Raw genomic sequence first — 16,848 nt, 5'->3', positions numbered from 1 at the left:
ACTGAGGCACAGAATACATTTTTAAAGTAGGAGAAATGATCCTCATTTTCATGTCATTTTCATGCTAAGAGGAAAGATCTTATAAGTATACATGTATACAAGCAAGATCTGCAGAAGGGTATCCTCCAAACTACTGATGATAGTTTAATTTTTTTTTAAAAAAATGACAGCATGGCATAGCAAAAAACAAACCAGAAAACCAAATCAATAGGAGAAAAATAATCAGCTCTCCTAAGAACCCTGACTGAAACCAAGAGGGCAATGTCACCACCACAAGCCTTTATGAGGTCTGCCTATATATTCCTACTCCTGAATTCCAGGAAATTCTGTATCCTTAAAATAATTTCCGCTTTCAACATAAGCTAGCTCACATTGGTTTCTACTGCTTGTAATCAGAGGCATCTTAATACAAAAAGTTGACAAATCAATGATGACTGTGTTTACTTCACAGAAAGGTAGGTTTTGTGAGGACCCTTTAAAGAGTAGCAGGACTTAAACATGTAAGAAAGGAGCAAAGGCAATCTAAACCAGAAGAACAGAAAAAAGAAACAATGAAAGAAAACTATTTTTCTCCCAAGGTACCACAGGGTCTAGATCAAAAAGAGAATGCGCCGGGCGCGGTGGCTCAAGCCTGTAATCCCAGCACTTTGGGAGGCCGAGACGGGCGGATCACGAGGTCAGGAGATCGAGACCATCCTGGCTAATATGGTGAAACCCCATCTCTACTAAAAAATACAAAAAACTAGCCGGGCGAGGTGGCGGGCGCCTGTGGTCCCAGCTACTCGGGAGGCTGAGGCAGGAGAATGGCATAAACCCGGGAGTCGGAGCTTGCAGTGAGCTGAGATCCGGCCACTGCACTCCAGCCTGGGCAACAGAGTGAGACTCCGTCTCAAAAAAAAAAAAAAGAGAATGCACGATGGGGAGGTTAAGTGAGAACAGACTACAGAGGACAGATCTGAATTGGAAATGAAAGATTAACAGAAGCAACTGTCAATTTATGAACAGAAAAAAGTTATAAAAGATGTACATTAGAAATATTAGAAGGGTACTAGAAAGCAAGATAAACTGGAGAAAGAGTAAAAATAGAAATGAGGAAATTAAATGACTAGAGTGACAATCCAAATAAAAAGCGAGGAGCCAAGGAACTAGTAATGTTAACATACACAGGTCAGAAATCACAGGTGGGCGCAGTGGCTCACCCCTGTAATCCCGGCACTTTGCGGGGCCAAGGCGGGCGGATCACCTGAGGTCAGGAGTTCAAGAACAGCCTGGCCAACATGGTGAAACCCCATCTGTACTAAAAATACAGCCGGGCATGGTTGTGGGTACCTGTAATCCTACAGGAGGCTGAGACACGAGAATCACTTGAACCCAGGCGGCAGAGGTTGGCAGTGAGCCAACTGCCAACTGCACTCCAGCCCAAGTGACAGTGAGATTCTGTTGCAATAAAAAAAAAAAAAGAAAAAAAAAATAGAAATCACACATTGGGTCCAGAAAGACTTTTAAAAGATAATTCCCAAAGTACAATGCCAAAGATAAGGAAGATTTGAAGAGTTCATCAAAAGGCAACATTCCTAGACAGTTATATTTGCTTTCTACGATAATTAAAAGTCAAAGGCATTCTACAGAGTCTAAAAAGGAAGAATCTATGTGCTATTTAACTATATTCAAGTTGCTTAAAAACCAAAGAAAACTAGAAAACTCTAGTTTTAGCTTAGCTATATTCGTGACTCAGCATGTAGCTCCGTAAGTTGTCTCATCACATAGAAAACTACTGCATTCCTTAAGTCATTCAACCCTTTTTCTGTAGATAAATACAGGCAAAACAGTCATACGAATGAATACATTACTGGTGATAAAACCAAAGCAGCATGTACAGTAAAAGCTTACTGAAAAATATAAGGTTCTGCTAAAAAGAGTCTAGAAACACACACACACACACACACACACACACACACACACCCCTAAGAATATTACTTTCAAAGCAGAATCTATTTTAGTGCCCTCAAAATAACTATTACCTATTCATTACTTGAAACAAACATTTTGAGCTTACTTTTTTTTGTACCTGTTTTAAGTTTTCCGAAAGTTTACCTGCAAAACTAATGCCTATCACATTTTAAGAGAGTGCAAGAAATGGTTTTATACCAGTTTACATACATAACCAAATCCAGCTCTTTCCAAATCACTGTGGTTTAATGAACAACTTAAACATGGAAAAAGAAATGTAGGCCAGGCACAGTGGCTCAGGCCTATAATCCGAGCACATTGGGAGGCAGAGGCGGGAGAACTGCTTGAGCCCAGGAGTTCAAGACCAGCCTGAGCAATACAGTGAGACCTCATCTCTACAAAAGCATTTTAAAAATTAAGCAAGTGTGGTGGCATGTGCCTGTATTCCCAGCTACTCAGGAGGCTGAGGTAGGAGGATCACTTAAACCTGCGTGGCAGAGGTTGCAGCAAGCCAAGCACCACTGCATTCCAGCCCAACAGAGCTAGACCATGTCTCAAAAAAAAAAAAAAAAGAAAGAAATGTAGGGTTAAATATGCAAAACTAATTAAATACAGATCTGGAAATGTTCAAAATTCTAGTGTATCTGTGGGTCACATACTATTCTGGTATGCAGCTGATATTGGTACACAATTATAAAGGAGTTTAAAATTAAAAATTAAAATACAGAAGCAGTTCTAGGTTCAGGTAAACCTTACTCTTTATTACTCCCTGAAACTATGACTTCTTACTGTGCCCAATATAAAAGATGCTTACCCACACATACACCTTTATTGACCTTTGTTCTGTTCATATAATTTTCGGTCACCAGGCATGGCATCTCTTTCCCTCTATCTAAATTCAATACTATTCAAATCTCCTTTCAAATTCTGCTTCCTATAGGGACATGTAACCGTCTACAATACACACTAAATCTCTCCTTTCTCTGAATATCCACTGAAAGAGTAGCCAGTGCTCACCATTTATTACAAACTGCTTTATACTATTCCATAATTTCATTAAAGTTTTACCTCCCCAGATAATGTATAAGCTTCCTAAATGCAAGTTTTACTTAATATTTCTCGTTTTTCCCTCACAAAAACCAGAAGACTCGGTAAACAGGTACCTAACCCATATATTTTTAAGCGATTCATTCTCTCATTTTCAAATCAAATATGACTATGATTTTAGATTAAATCAATTCATAGCAAACTTCAAAGAGCATGTAAACTTTTTTGCTGCAATAATTTGGAACTTGGTTTAAAACACACTGAGTCAGAAACCACTCCCACAACCCCCCATCTTTTTTTTCACTCTGTCTCCCAGGCTGAAGTGCAATGGCATAATTATGGCTCACTACAGCCTCGCCTGGGCTCAATTGATATTTCCACCTCAGTCTCCCAAGTAGCTGGGACCACAGGTGTGCACCACCATGCCAAGCTAATTTGCCCAATTTTTTTTTTTTTTTAGAGATGGGGTTTCACCATGTTGCCCAGGTTGGTCTTGAACTCCTGGTCTCAAGCAATTTGCCCACCTCAGCCTCCCAAAGTGCTGAGACTACAGACATGAGCCACCACACTCTAACAGAAATCACCTTTTTAATAGGTAGGAATTGGGAGAAAAATCTGAATTAATTTGTCCAAAGTGACATAAGCACCATTGAATTCAGTATAGGAAAGGGATTATTTTCATCTCTTGCTCTTTTCTTCTGTTTGTCATTTCGCTGTGACAGTGATTTAGAATAGGCAGATTTTGATTTGGAATACACAAGGGGAGGGAAGAAAATCAAAAGATGTACTGCTGCTTGCTGGGAGAACATGTTATCACGTTATCCATTCCTGCTCAGCTTCACTAAATAATATAAATGGTTTAATTTTTCTCTAGGTCTATACAGCACCTGCCTCCATGATTAGAAACTGTATGTCCACATCTTAGTATGTGGCACTAAAATCCATACACTTTCATGAGCCAGAAATCAAGATTCATCCTTGATTCCTCCATCCCTTACTTCCCACATTAACCCATAAGCAAGCCTGGTCAACTCTATCTCAAAACCAGATCTTGAGCCGGGTGAGGTGGCTCACGCCTACCCCAGCACTTTGTGAGGCTGAGACAGGTGGATCAACTGAGGTTGCAAGTTTGAGACCAGCCTGACCAACATGGAGAAACCCCGCCTCTACTAAAAACACAAAAGTAGCCGGGTGTGGTGGCGCATGCCTGTAATCCCAGCTACTCAGGAGGTTGAGGCAGGACAATCACTTGAACCCAGGAGGTGGAGGTTGCGGTGAGCCAAGATCGTGCCATTGCACTCCAGCCTGGGCAATAAGAGCAAAACTCCGTCTCGAAAAAACAGAAACAAAAACCAAAACAGAAACAACAGATCCTGTATTTTCCTTCTTCTCTTCCTGTCCACTGTCATCATCTTAGTCCAGGCCACCATCATTTCGAACATGAATAAAAATAGTCCTCCCAGGCCGGGCGAGGTGGCCTGTAATCCCAGCACTTCGGGAGGCCAAGACGGGCAGATCACGAGGTCAGGAGATCGAGACCATCCTGGCTAACACGGTAAAACTCCCTCTCTACTAAAAAATACAAAAAACTAGCTGGGCGAGGTGGCGGGCGCCTGTAGTCCCCGCTACTCAGGAGGCTGAGGCAGGAGAATGGCATGAACCCGGGAGGCGGAGCTTGCAGTGAGCTGAGATCCGGCCACTGCACTCCAGCCCGGGCGACAGAGCGAGACTCCGTCTCAAAAAAAAAAAAAAAAAGAAAAAAAAGAAAAGAGTCCTCCCAACTGGCATCCATGCTTCCACCTTGTCCACCACCCTCCTCTGAGTCCACTCTCCACACAGGAGCTAATGCTCTTCTTAAAATAAAATAGATCACAAAGCTCCCCTGCTTAAAGCTCCTTGGTGGTTTCCCAAGTGTCTTACTCTGTTCCGGCTGCTGTAACACAGTACCATAGAATGGGTGACTTATTTCTCACAATTCTGAAGGCTAGAAAGTCTAAGATCAAGGCACTGGCGATTTGGTGTCTGGGGAGGGCCTACTTCCTGGTTCACAGAGGGCCATCTTCTCACTGTGTCCTCACATGACAAAATAGAGCTCTCTGGGGTCTCTTTTATAAGGGTACTAACTCCATTCTTAAGGGCTCTGCCCTCATGACCTAATCACCTCTTAAAAAGGCCCCACTTCCAAATGCCATCACAATGAAGAATAGGTTTCAATATATCAATACGAGGCTGGCGAAGGGGGACACAAACATTCAGTCTATAGCGGCAAGGCACTTAAAATTTAATCTCTTTACAAAGGCCTGCAAGAAACAGCAGTATCTGGTCTTGGGCCTTTTTCTTCAACTTCATCTCACACCACTCTCCCCACTGTACATATACTCCAACAAGCTGCCACAGATTCTCAGCTCCTCAAATATTCTTCCTATCCTTCCTATCTCAGGCCTTTGCATCAGCTGTTCCCTACTTGAAATGTGCTTTCTTCCATTCTTCAAAAGGCTAGATCCTTCTCATCTTTTAGGTCTCAGCTCAAATGTCACCACCTCAGAAGGGCCCTTCCCTATAAACCATCCCCTCCTCAAAAAAAAAAAAAAAATACATAAATTATTCGCCACTTTATCCTTTTGTATTTCTTTTTTGTAACACATCTTACATCTCTGGCAATATTTTATTTGCCAATTTATTTTCTATCTATCTCTACCACTGGAATATAAGCTGCATAAGGATGAGAACTACATCTGTAATGTTCTTTACTGTATCACCAGCATGTGGGATGGTGCCAGGCTTATAGCTAGCACCACATCTACGTTCTAAGCATTGGGAATATGGCAGTAAACAAAACAGACAAAAATCTCTCCCCTCACAGAGATAACATTTTACTGATTATTCAGGTAATAAGCAAAGCAAGCAAATTATAATGTATATTCAAAGGCAACAAGTGCTACAGACAAAAATAAAGCAAAGATGGAAAGGCAGAATCAGAGTGCTATAATTTTAATTATGAAGTCAGGGAGCCATCACTTGAAAAGGTCTTATTGGAGTCAAGATCTTAAGGAGCTGAGGAAGCCAACAATCCAAGAAAAGAAAACAGTAAGTGCCATGACCCTGAGTGTGCAATGTGCCTAACACATTTGGGGAACAGCAAGAAAATCAGTATGACCACAACAGAAAGCATTAGAGGGAAAGCTAGAAGATGAGGTCAGAGAAGCAACAAGGGGACAGAAACAGGCCCTGATAGAAACCATAAAGGCTTTGGTTTTATTCTGAATCAGAGAGGAAGCTACTGGAGCATTGCAGGCAGAGAATTACCATGAGTTGAATTACTTCTATCACTTGGGCTGCCATGCTAAGAACAGAGTATTCAGGAGGGATTAAGAGTAAAGACAAAGAATACACAGTGCAATTATCCGAGTAAGAGTTGATGGTGGTTTGGTTGGGATAATGAGGCATGGTAAGATTGAATATATTTTGAAGTTAGCACCTACAAGATATCCTGACATGCTTTCTCTGAAAGCGACATGTCAAGGATAACTCTAGAAGTTCTGACAGCAATGGAAAGAACTGAATTGCTATTTACCGAGATACAAAAGATTGTTAAAGTAGTAGGAAATATACCAAAAGTTCCATTTTAGGCATGTAACATTTGAGGTGTCTATTTGACATTCAAGAGGAAAGGTGGACTATGTGGCTGGATATAGACTACACAGGGCTAGGTGGATGATGAAATTTGGGGAGTTATCGGTGTGCGTATATGTACATATGTACTTTCAAGTACTTGGAGCAGGATGAAATCACCAGGGGGAATAAACAAAAAGAGCAGTCCAAGGCCTGAGGCTTAAGATTCTATAACACATTCAACAGAAAGAGATTAAAAAGAACCAGCAAGTGAGACAGGAAAGAAAAGACCAATAAGACTTAAGGTAAATCAAGAATGTGGTAACCTCAAAGCCAAATGAAGAAAATGTTTCCTGGATAAGGGATTGAACAACTCTGTCAAGTAAGAAGATGACTAACTAGACTTAATATGAAGATCACCGGTACCATGGATTAGAAGAGCTTCAGTGGAGTTATAGAGGAGAAAGGCTGACAAGCTTGGATGTAAGCAAAATGGGAACAGAGGAAGTAGTGATGTAGTGCAGACAACTCTTTCAAGGAGTTTTACGATAAAGGAGTTGTTTTGTTTAATTTTATTTCTTGTGTCTTAAAGGTGGGAAAAATTACAGTATGACTGCATGCTTATTAAAATAATCTAGTAAAAATAAAAAAAATTGATGATGGAGGATAGGAAAGAAATGCAGCAGCAAAGTCTTTCAGGTTAGAAGGGACAGAATCTAGTGAACAAGTTGAAGAGGTGAACTTAGAAAGGAGCAAACATGATCCATCTATAGTAACTAGAAGGGAGGATAAATAAAGATGCTAGCAGGTGCGCAGATGTGACTGAGAGAGTTTGTGGAATGAAATGACAGCCTGCGGGCCAAATCTGGCCTGCTGCCTGTTTCTGTAAATTAAGTTTCATTGGAATACAGCCACACTCACTCATTTACATATTGCCTATGGCTTCTTTTGTGTTACAATAGTTGCACCAGAAACCATATGGCCCACAAAGCCTAAAATATTTACTATCTGGCCATTTACAGAAAAAGCTTGCCAACCTTGGAATAATCCAACTGGATTAATCCAAATGTTACTCTCTGAGTTGAGAGTCAGATGCGAGGCTATGAGGAAAGAAGGTAGGCAAGGACATAGGAAACTACAGCATTTAATGAGACAATGACCCAACAATAAGTTTTACATCATTCCTAGTTTCTGGAGCCCAAAATGAACATTCTATGAGCAATCAATCATCACTTTAATTTTGTTCCTTATCTTTAAAAACATTTTTTTAAAAATAGAGATGGGGGTCTCACTATGTTGCCCTGGCTGGTCTCGAACTCCTGGCTTCAAGCGATCCTCCCAGCTCAGCTGCTCAATGTGCTGGGACTACAGCCATGAGCCACCTCCCCAGCCTTTAAATGTTTTTACATCTATTGCTACATTCGTTTCAAACGGGCTTTATTGATAAGGAATAGGGTATGGTTTTGACTATTACTAAGAGATCTCTCAAAAAGGGAAAGGTAAGAAGAAATGTTATATATGTTTATTTCTTCTTACCTTTCGCTTTTTGAGAAAGGTTATACATACATAATTTATAAATCGGCATTTCAAGTTATTTGCTATTTTTAAAAAAATCTTCAAGACAGATGACTATAATAAAGGTTTTCGCCATAATGAATAATTTTACAGTATTCCATCATACTTTATATTTCAGCATACAAAAATGAAATTACATGAAAAGAAATATACACATTTTTTCAAAGAAATCTCCATCTTAGTAGAAAGCCAAAATTTCTGCTTCGTTTTCCAAAGGCCTCATACAAAGATTTACCTTAAACAGTTACCTTATTTTCTACTACCTCATTTCCAAAGAACACATACTGTTACAGTGAAACCAATCTCCACTCCAACCTGGATCAGCCTATAATCATTTTTAACTCCATCCTTTCTTCAGTTATTCTCTGTGCCTATCAAAGCCACATTCGTAACTAAAAATACATTTAAAGTTATATATTCTTCACGAAATCTTCCTAAATGGTTCAACCTGCTCACTTCCTTCCCATCAAAATTGACTTAAAATACAATTGTGCATTCATTTATCTGTTTTTTCTGTTGTGTTTGCTGTATATTAATATGAACTCTTTAACTAGAAGCACTTCCAAGACAAGGAATTCTTATTCTCACGTTATTACTTAGATGCCAAGCACCACAGTCATTATTCTCAACACATGCTTGTTGATCTGTGTACCAGAAATAAAAAAAAAAATGTCATATATCCACCATCCACTCAGTCTAGTACATATAATCCTTGCATATCCATGTAGTTGCACATACTCGTACATAATGGACACTCAAAAAATGTTTGTAGGTTGAATGAAAGCAGATTGAATGCATGCACAAATGATGAATAAATAAAGGGAACCTTTTATAAGGTATAGGAAAGTGGCAAACTACAGAAGGATGTGAATGATCAATCTGAAACTTTAGACCTTAAATTCATAAGGGCCATATATTCATCAGAACACTTTCTGCTCCAATTCAAACCAATTTATGCATAGAATTCTGGCACAAGGACTGAGAAGGACACCAGGATAGCTCACAAAATCAAAAGTAGGTACCACTTACCATGTTCCCTGAGATTGAAAGTGGCACTACCACCATCCATCTCCCATCTCCTTATGGCATCACTTTCTCCCACTACACAGATGTGCTTTTCATACACGTGGTAAAGAATGTCACCAGCACCTTCCCAGATTAACAGTTTCAGAGAAAAGGTACTACACCTTTGTCCTAGCATTTGCCCATAAATTTTGAAAAAGGATTCTGACTGGTTCTGCATGAGTAACAGCAATCACTATTGCAATAGGGATGACCAAGCTCAGGTTATAAGACAGTAAGACTGATGGAGAGCCCACCAACCACTCAGAATAGGGGAGGAGTGGTTCCCTAAATGAAGAGATACTGAGTTGACAAAAACAATATATAGCCGGGCGCGGTGGCTCACGCCTGTAATCCCAGCACTTTGGGAGGCCGAGGCGGGCGGATCACAAGGTCAGGAGATCGAGACCACGGTGAAACCCCGTCTCTACTAAAAATACAAAAAATTAGCTGGGCGCGGTTGTGGGCGCCTGTAGTCCCAGCTACTCGGGAGGCTGAGGCAGGAGAATGGCGTGAACCCGGGAGGCGGAGCTTGCAGTGAGCGGAGATCGCGCCACTCCACTCCAGCCTGGGCGACAGAGCCAGACTCCGTCTCAAAAAAAAAAAAAAAAAAAAAAAAAACAATATATGATATGTCTTCTACCAGCCACAGCCTTCAACAAACCAATTTTAATCAGGAGTTGACGATAAGCTTACTACATTTTGAACTTATTTGACTTTCCTCATGAAATGAGACCTATGTGAAGTCCACTTAATTTTCTGAAACTTCACATCATGTACCTTCATTCTAATATTCTGACACTTGTTTCAGGCAGCCATACCAGTCACAGCTTTAAATTTTTAGTCAGACTTTGCTCACAACTTTTCAAGATAAATTAATAAAAATCATTTTGGTCAGTCATCACATAGCAGTCTCTTATTTACTTCACTACAACTAAAGCTTTCATTCTTCATTACATTACTTTTTCTGGGTAGTTTGGCTCAAATAGTACAAACTGAATATTCCTTAACCAAAATGCTTGGAAGTAAGCCGGGAGCAGTGGTTCATGCCTGTAATACAGTGGCTCGCCCCTGTAATCCCAGCGCTTTGGGAGGCCGAGGCATACAGATCACTTGAGGTCAGGAGTTTGAGACCAGCCTGTCCAACATGGCGAAGCCTCATCTCTACTAAAAATACAAACAAACAAACAAACAAAAATTAGCTAGGCATAGTGGTATGCTCCTGTAGTCCCAGCTACTCGGGAGGCTGAGGCAGAAGAACTGCTTGCACCCGGGAGGCAGAGGTTGCCGTCAGCCGAGAAAATCACGCCACTGCACTCCAGCCTGGGTGGCAGAGTGAGACTCCATCTCAAAAAAACAAAACAAAACAAAACAAAACAGCTTGGAACTAGAAGTGTTTCAGATTTTAGATTTTTGAGGATTTTGGAATATTCGCACTACTTACTGGCTGAATATCCAAAATCCAAAATGTTCCAATGATGATTTCCTTTGAGCTTCATGTCAGCACTAAAAAAGTTTCAGATTTTGGAGTATTTTGGATTTCAGGTTTTCAGATTTGGGATGCTCAACCTTTAGGAAAATTCTTAGCATTCAGAATTACTTTATCTCCTCAGGAATAACATAGTACGCATGTGAACCTCATGGTAGGAAGTCAAACAAATGTTATATAGGAAAAAGTTACTTAATGACATAAATGATAACGTGGTATCCTCAACTCAGCTCTACTGCTCTCTACTCAATGTACATTATTTTCTGACAAAATCAAAATTCATGCCTTTGTAAAAAAATGGCCCTGAACAGAAATCCATTTGCTGGTGAAGTTCAGAGAACAACACAGTTATGATAATTAAACCAATAATGTAAGGTGGTATACTATACGACAGCTATTTCAGCAGTTACATAAATAATCTTATTCCTAATTTATGGTTATACTTGTGTGTATACTTACTGCATTTAGAGGAATTTTATGATACTGTGGTATCCAAGAATCTTAGGATTTCAAAGATCCCAGGACCTATCCAACACAAACAGTAAGAGACATCTGTGTTTCGAGGGTAGAAAAAACATGTTTTTTTACACGGGTACAATATTTTCCACTACATTTCCAAAACTTTCCTTATAATACCATAGATTTGTTGGCATATTTTTCCTCCTTTTTTGTCTACACCCAGACATTCACGATTGTCTTCAAGAAACTAATCATAACACAATAGTGATTCCCAAGTCTCGCTCCTGATTCATAATGAAGATGCTATTAGTCATAATATAAACACATACGAGATAACTTTTCTTTAGGTACATTGCTTTGCACTTACTAGACCACAACCACACTCTTCTGGCCATTCATACAGCTTTGAAACATCTATCTGCCACCTTTATCTCCACTGTTCATTACCCAGAAGTCTTTAATGCCACCTTCTATTTAGAAGGATGATACAGTTAAAGTTGTATTTGGATCTCTAACAAAACGTTAAGCAATAAACTATGAAACCAAAAATTGCTTTTTTTGCTTAGATTAAAATGAAAACCCATGTTTAAGTATTTTATTTTGGCCAAAAAATAAAATACAACTGTAACTTACATAACTTATGAAAACTCATGTATATGTAAACTACAGGTTGAGGGTCTATTATCCGAAATGCTTGGGAACAGAAAGGTTTCATTCTTTTTTTCTTTTTCTTTTTTAGGATTTTAGAATATTTGCATTATACCAGTTGAGCACCTCAAATCCAAAAGTTCAAAATCCAAAATGTTCCAAAGAGCATTTCCTTTGACCATCATGTCAGCGCTCAAAGAATTTTGCATTTTGGATTTTTGGGTTTGGGATACTTAACCTGTATTTTATTTTATTTAGTTCAATATTAAAACATACTAACTTACTACTTAATAGACTATATACTCCAGTATTTCAATCTTTACCATACCTCTTTCTTCAGGAACAAAAGGCACACAATTTAACACTTGCACAATGTCACAATCAGGAACAGTGATCAAAAGAAGAGATGATATCTGGAAATGAAGACCAAGATTTTAAAACTTTTGACTACAAAAACTGTTCAATTACACGTCACATTCAACTTAAGGTGTATAAAGAAACCTAAAAAAACCCACACACACACACACAACTAAGAAAACCTCTCTACCCTTAAGCATATATCATTGATGCCCAGTGGTAACATGTCATAAATCTGCAAAAGTCACAATCTAACGCCTAGAATCAATCTGACTCAGTATCTTCATTTATTATAAGAAAAAGAAATAGAGCCTTGCCCAAAGTCACAAAACTAGAACTAATATCTGGATCTGATTCCAACTCAGTTATCCTACAACCACAATAGTAACCCTTAATACTTATTTCTGGTATCTAATATGCCATGAAAACTGCTCACCATGAGACGCCAATACCCCATATAGAATTGAAATACTCACAGCCTACACACCTGGGACCAGATAATAAACAAAAATTTCAAGACTGTGTTAAAACCCTTTTCTTCTGCTTATGGCACTTTGCCACAAAACCTTCAGTAGCATACCTGAAGGAATGTCGGCAAGATTAAAGTCTCCTATCATTAAAAAAAAAAAAAAAAAGTTGTATTAAGTACTCTAAAGTATGCAATGTCAGAACGCCTCAATGAGAACAATTCTAAACAACTATATACAGAAAAGCAAACAATAAAAATAAACTTAAAGGGCATTTAAAGTATATCTCGAAGTCAAATTATAGATTTAGGCTAAAGTACAGTCCCTCTGTAATGTTTCAAAATATAGAAACTTCTGGGATTACAGCATACTATTACCAGAGAGGCTAGAACAGAATCCGAAGTGTGACCATGGCAAAAAACTGAAGCATTTAAAAGTTCATACATTATCAATGCACATAGTGGTTGTTCATTGTGGTTACTGTCTTTTGTCCTTCCATAAAACCAGATATAAAACGTTTTAATTGGTCATTATACTTATTTTCACTGCAACAAACAGGAAACATTTGGTTGTGTAACATACCTACATTTTATTCTCCTCCCCCTTTTGTTGGCAATTTTCTGTATCCAGGGATGATCTAATTTATAGTTTTTATAGCAAAAATCAACATTGTTTACTATGCTTACCTTCCCCAGGAAATCCCAACACCCTCAATGTGTTAAAAGAATGCAATGTCTCTTTATAAATTTCAGAAAAGAGAATTTTGCTGAAAGGTAGTGAATGCATTTCTATAAATTTGCAGTTAAACTCTGAAAATGTTAGGAAATTTCACTGAATCAATTTAAATGTTTTAAATTAAATCTGAGGATACCAACCTTAGAGTATACTCAAATCAGATCCCTTGCTGCAGAAAAAGCAATTCAATAATTACCAGTAACTAGATCTAACATGCACATTTTCAAGTTAATAGAATTCCTATCCTGACAGTTTGGTGTCTTCATGTTTTATCACTGTGACAACTGTACAAATTCCAACATTCTTATGAATTCCTTGAACATTGACTTATTTTATTTTTCTAGGGTTTTTTAGACGTTTGACAACATACTCAACAATGTTTGCACTCAAACAGCTCACATACACTACTTGCTATCAAATTTAAACCTAAAAAGAAAACTGAGTCTTAAATGTTGTATTCTAAACTTTAAAGCTACATCTGTTTGTTCGGTCCGCTTAAGAGTTAAAACATTTTTCCTTATATACATTCACTCCATATACTTTTCAATTACCACAGCCACCTAGGAAGAGACTGTCTACTTGACAAAGAGGACACCATGTAAAGAATAGAGTCAAAATGAACCCTACATGTGAGAAAGCCAGTTACAAAGAAATCCATCTGCCACTGGGTGTGGTTAGGGTCTGCGGGGAAGAGCACCTTTGGCCAACTCTGGAGAAGAGCGAGCGCTTCAGGGAGCTGGGCATCTCTGCAAGAAATGGCCCCCAATGACCATAGGCTGGGCCAGCAATAGGGACGCCGTCGAGTCGGGCCTGCGAACCTATAGCTCGAGGGGTGCGGTCTGCGGGGTGCCCTTGCTGTCTCCACCAACCACGAAACCCGCCGAGTGAGTGCTTCGAGCGCCGCGCGCCCAGCTTCGCCCCAAACACCGCGCCCGATCCGCCCCTTCCTCCGGGGTTCGGCTGCCCCGCGGGGAGCGCGGAGGCACACCGTGCCCTACTCCCACCCAGCTCCTAGAATGTAGGAGAGTGTAGAGTTGAAAAAGCCCGGACGTAAAACAACCCCAGGTTTAGAAAGTAAGGGTTAGCTCTAGCAGCCTGCAAAAGCGCTCGGCAAAAAAACCCCGACTTCTCCAGAAAAACTTTGCGGCAAGTTAGGCGGAAGCGCTGAATGGCCGGGACTATTTAACTTGCGCTTCCTCTCACAAGAGGCGGATCCCTAGCCCTGTTTGGGGGACCCTGACGGTCCACAAACTCGCCGTTTGCCTGCTGGCCGGCCCTCTAGAAGTTCCGGTATCCTAAAAGGTCTGGGCAGTCCCGCTCACGGGGAGTACCTGTCGTAGTCCCCATTGCCTGCGAGTCCCTGATGGCGGCCATTACACTTCCATCCGGGTATTGCCGAAAAGCTGATCGCAGCGCTACCGGGAGCGCACGCTACGGCGGAGGGATCTGCGCTGCACCTGAGACAAGCGGAAGAGAACGGAAGCCGGCAGGGTCCGCGCTCGGTCTGACGAGACTAGGCCATGGAGCTGGGTTCGCCGCTGATCTTTCCACGTAGGGCGCTGCCCCGGCGCCCACCACTCCAGTGACTCACTACTACCTCTTTGCTCACCAGCAGCTGCTGATCCTACTGCCAGTGAAATGGCAGACAAACGTCCACTTTGTGCTCTTCAGAGTAGACACCAGGAGCAGGAACTGTATGCACTTCGCAAGCCTTTGCTGACTGGGAATGGTCTCCACCCTGAGATTTTAACCAGTTCCGGTTTAGCAAATGGCGTCTCCCCACCCCTTGCTTCTGGCACACAGGTTTTAGCAATCATTGTAGCCCATGTCAACGAAAGAAGCTGTCGCCAGTAGCTCTGGAAGACGTACTGAACTCCAAACATGTACATATTGAATATTTGATCAAAAACTGTCTTTACAATGAGAGAGGCTCACATCCCCCTCAAACGAATACTTCCTCTACCTCACAACAGGGCTGGACAGTTAATATGGTTGGCTTTACCCCAAAGGCCAGTATGGCTCCTCTTCTGTTCTTTATAAATCCAACCTATTAATTGATACCTCACTTTCTACATAATTCTACATAAATTATCTTTTAAAATGTGGGAGGGAATAAGTAGCGGCAAACGTTCAAGCAACAACAAAATACCTTGGTGCAGAAGGATATACCAATAAATTAAAAGCGAAACTACGATCGGATTTTTCACTTCTTTTTTTTTTTTATTCCATGTTTTCTTAAGTAGCATGTACAGCATTGACAATTTTCTAAAAACTTTAAAAATGTGTATGATACATAATTGTCTCAGAGTAGGCTTTTGAAAATGTCAACCTGTAGCCAAATGCAAGATTTTCTCCATCCTTTAATAAAAAGCACACTGAGAAATCCTCACTTTGTCTTTAGGAAGCCTTTATTATTGTGTTTATTGGGCTACACAATTCCACCTAGAAAAGGCAAATGAGCGGAAATTCACGTTAGTCATACTCACGTTTGTGTAAAACACACAAGGAGAAATCTTCTGTAAATACCAAAGGGGATGCCATTATGGAATGATGAACATGTTTACAAAGTGGATTTTATGCCCGCATCGTACATCCCCCATCTCTCTTCAGGTCCTCATTTCCGTGCAAGCCAGACATGCACACACATCACAGCAGAAAGAGAGAACAAGATTTTTCTTTTAATGACAAAAAACGATGTTAGTTTGGAAAAATGGGCAGAGCTGTTCTGTGTTTTCATGTAGTTTTTGTTTTTCAGATTAGGATATTGCATCCCCCCAACAGTATTCACATTATAACTTTATTTTACCTCTACGTATACATTCACCTACAAAATCCTGCAAACCTGCATTTATGTTATAGAGGAATTGGAGAAAGTTAAAATAAATTGTTAGTCAGACTTACCTTATCTCTTCCCCTTTCTCCTCCAACATTCATCTCACCTCTTCCACCATTCATATGACCTTTTTTTCTTGCTAACCTCTATGTTCAAAACCTGAAAGTTACCTCTTGATCTCCTTTCAGTTTTGAACATATTGGTTAGCAAGAAAAAAAAAAAAAAAACGGTGAGGGAGGAGAGGAGAGAGGAGAGTGAATCAAGAAGGAAGGGAAGATGATTAAAAGGGAGAAAAACAAAAGGAGAGGGCTAAATCATAGCTTAGGAAAGGATTCTGGAATACTTTTTTACTTGAGAAGGATAGTTAGTGGGGATAGGGCATTTAGATTAATGCTTTAAATAGTTGATCCCTCCGAAGACCTTACTACTGTTTACTAACTGATAGCATTTGACCTCTGAGTTTCTCAGAGCTGTGCAATGTATAACTAATATGTTATATATTGTTTGACAGATTGGAGAGAGTACTCAACACCATTGCACCAAGAGTGTAATGGAAATGATAAAAGTGACGATGGTGGTGATAGTAATGAAGTTTCCATCTTGATTACAAACCT

At 40.0% G+C, this 16,848-nt stretch overlaps 1 protein-coding gene and 1 non-coding gene across 34 annotated transcripts in view; both read right to left on the bottom strand.

Moving 5' to 3' along the window:
* The window catches only part of ZNF518A (zinc finger protein 518A), a 76,118-nt gene extending 60,962 nt beyond the window's left edge, over nucleotides 1-15,156 (bottom strand). For 9 of the 33 annotated variants that reach the window (XM_077946936.1, XM_028826701.2, XM_015147828.3 and 6 more), the window contains exons 1-3: nucleotides 14,733-14,795; nucleotides 12,171-12,255; nucleotides 11,195-11,260 (exon numbers count right to left, since the gene is read on the bottom strand). The gene's annotated coding sequence lies outside the window, so the exon portion shown is untranslated. Of the gene's footprint in view, nucleotides 1-9,213; nucleotides 9,334-11,194; nucleotides 11,288-12,170; nucleotides 12,256-14,028; nucleotides 14,796-14,858 lie in introns of those variants that run through there. The other 24 variants (XM_077946924.1, XM_028826702.2, XM_077946914.1 and 21 more) reach the window with 12 other exon arrangements.
* A 1,220-nt stretch (nucleotides 15,157-16,376) lies between these two features.
* MIR7199 (microRNA mir-7199) lies at nucleotides 16,377-16,436 on the bottom strand. The gene has a single exon (NR_128388.1). It is a non-coding gene; the product is annotated as a microRNA mir-7199 (primary transcript).
* Between the last annotated feature and the right edge of the window lie 412 nt (nucleotides 16,437-16,848).

Source organism: Macaca mulatta, chromosome 9, assembly GCF_049350105.2.
Source record: "Macaca mulatta isolate MMU2019108-1 chromosome 9, T2T-MMU8v2.0, whole genome shotgun sequence".
Taxonomy (NCBI): domain Eukaryota; kingdom Metazoa; phylum Chordata; class Mammalia; order Primates; family Cercopithecidae; genus Macaca; species Macaca mulatta.
Note: the sequence above shows the minus strand (reverse complement) of the source record. Positions and strands in the feature narration are given on the sequence as shown.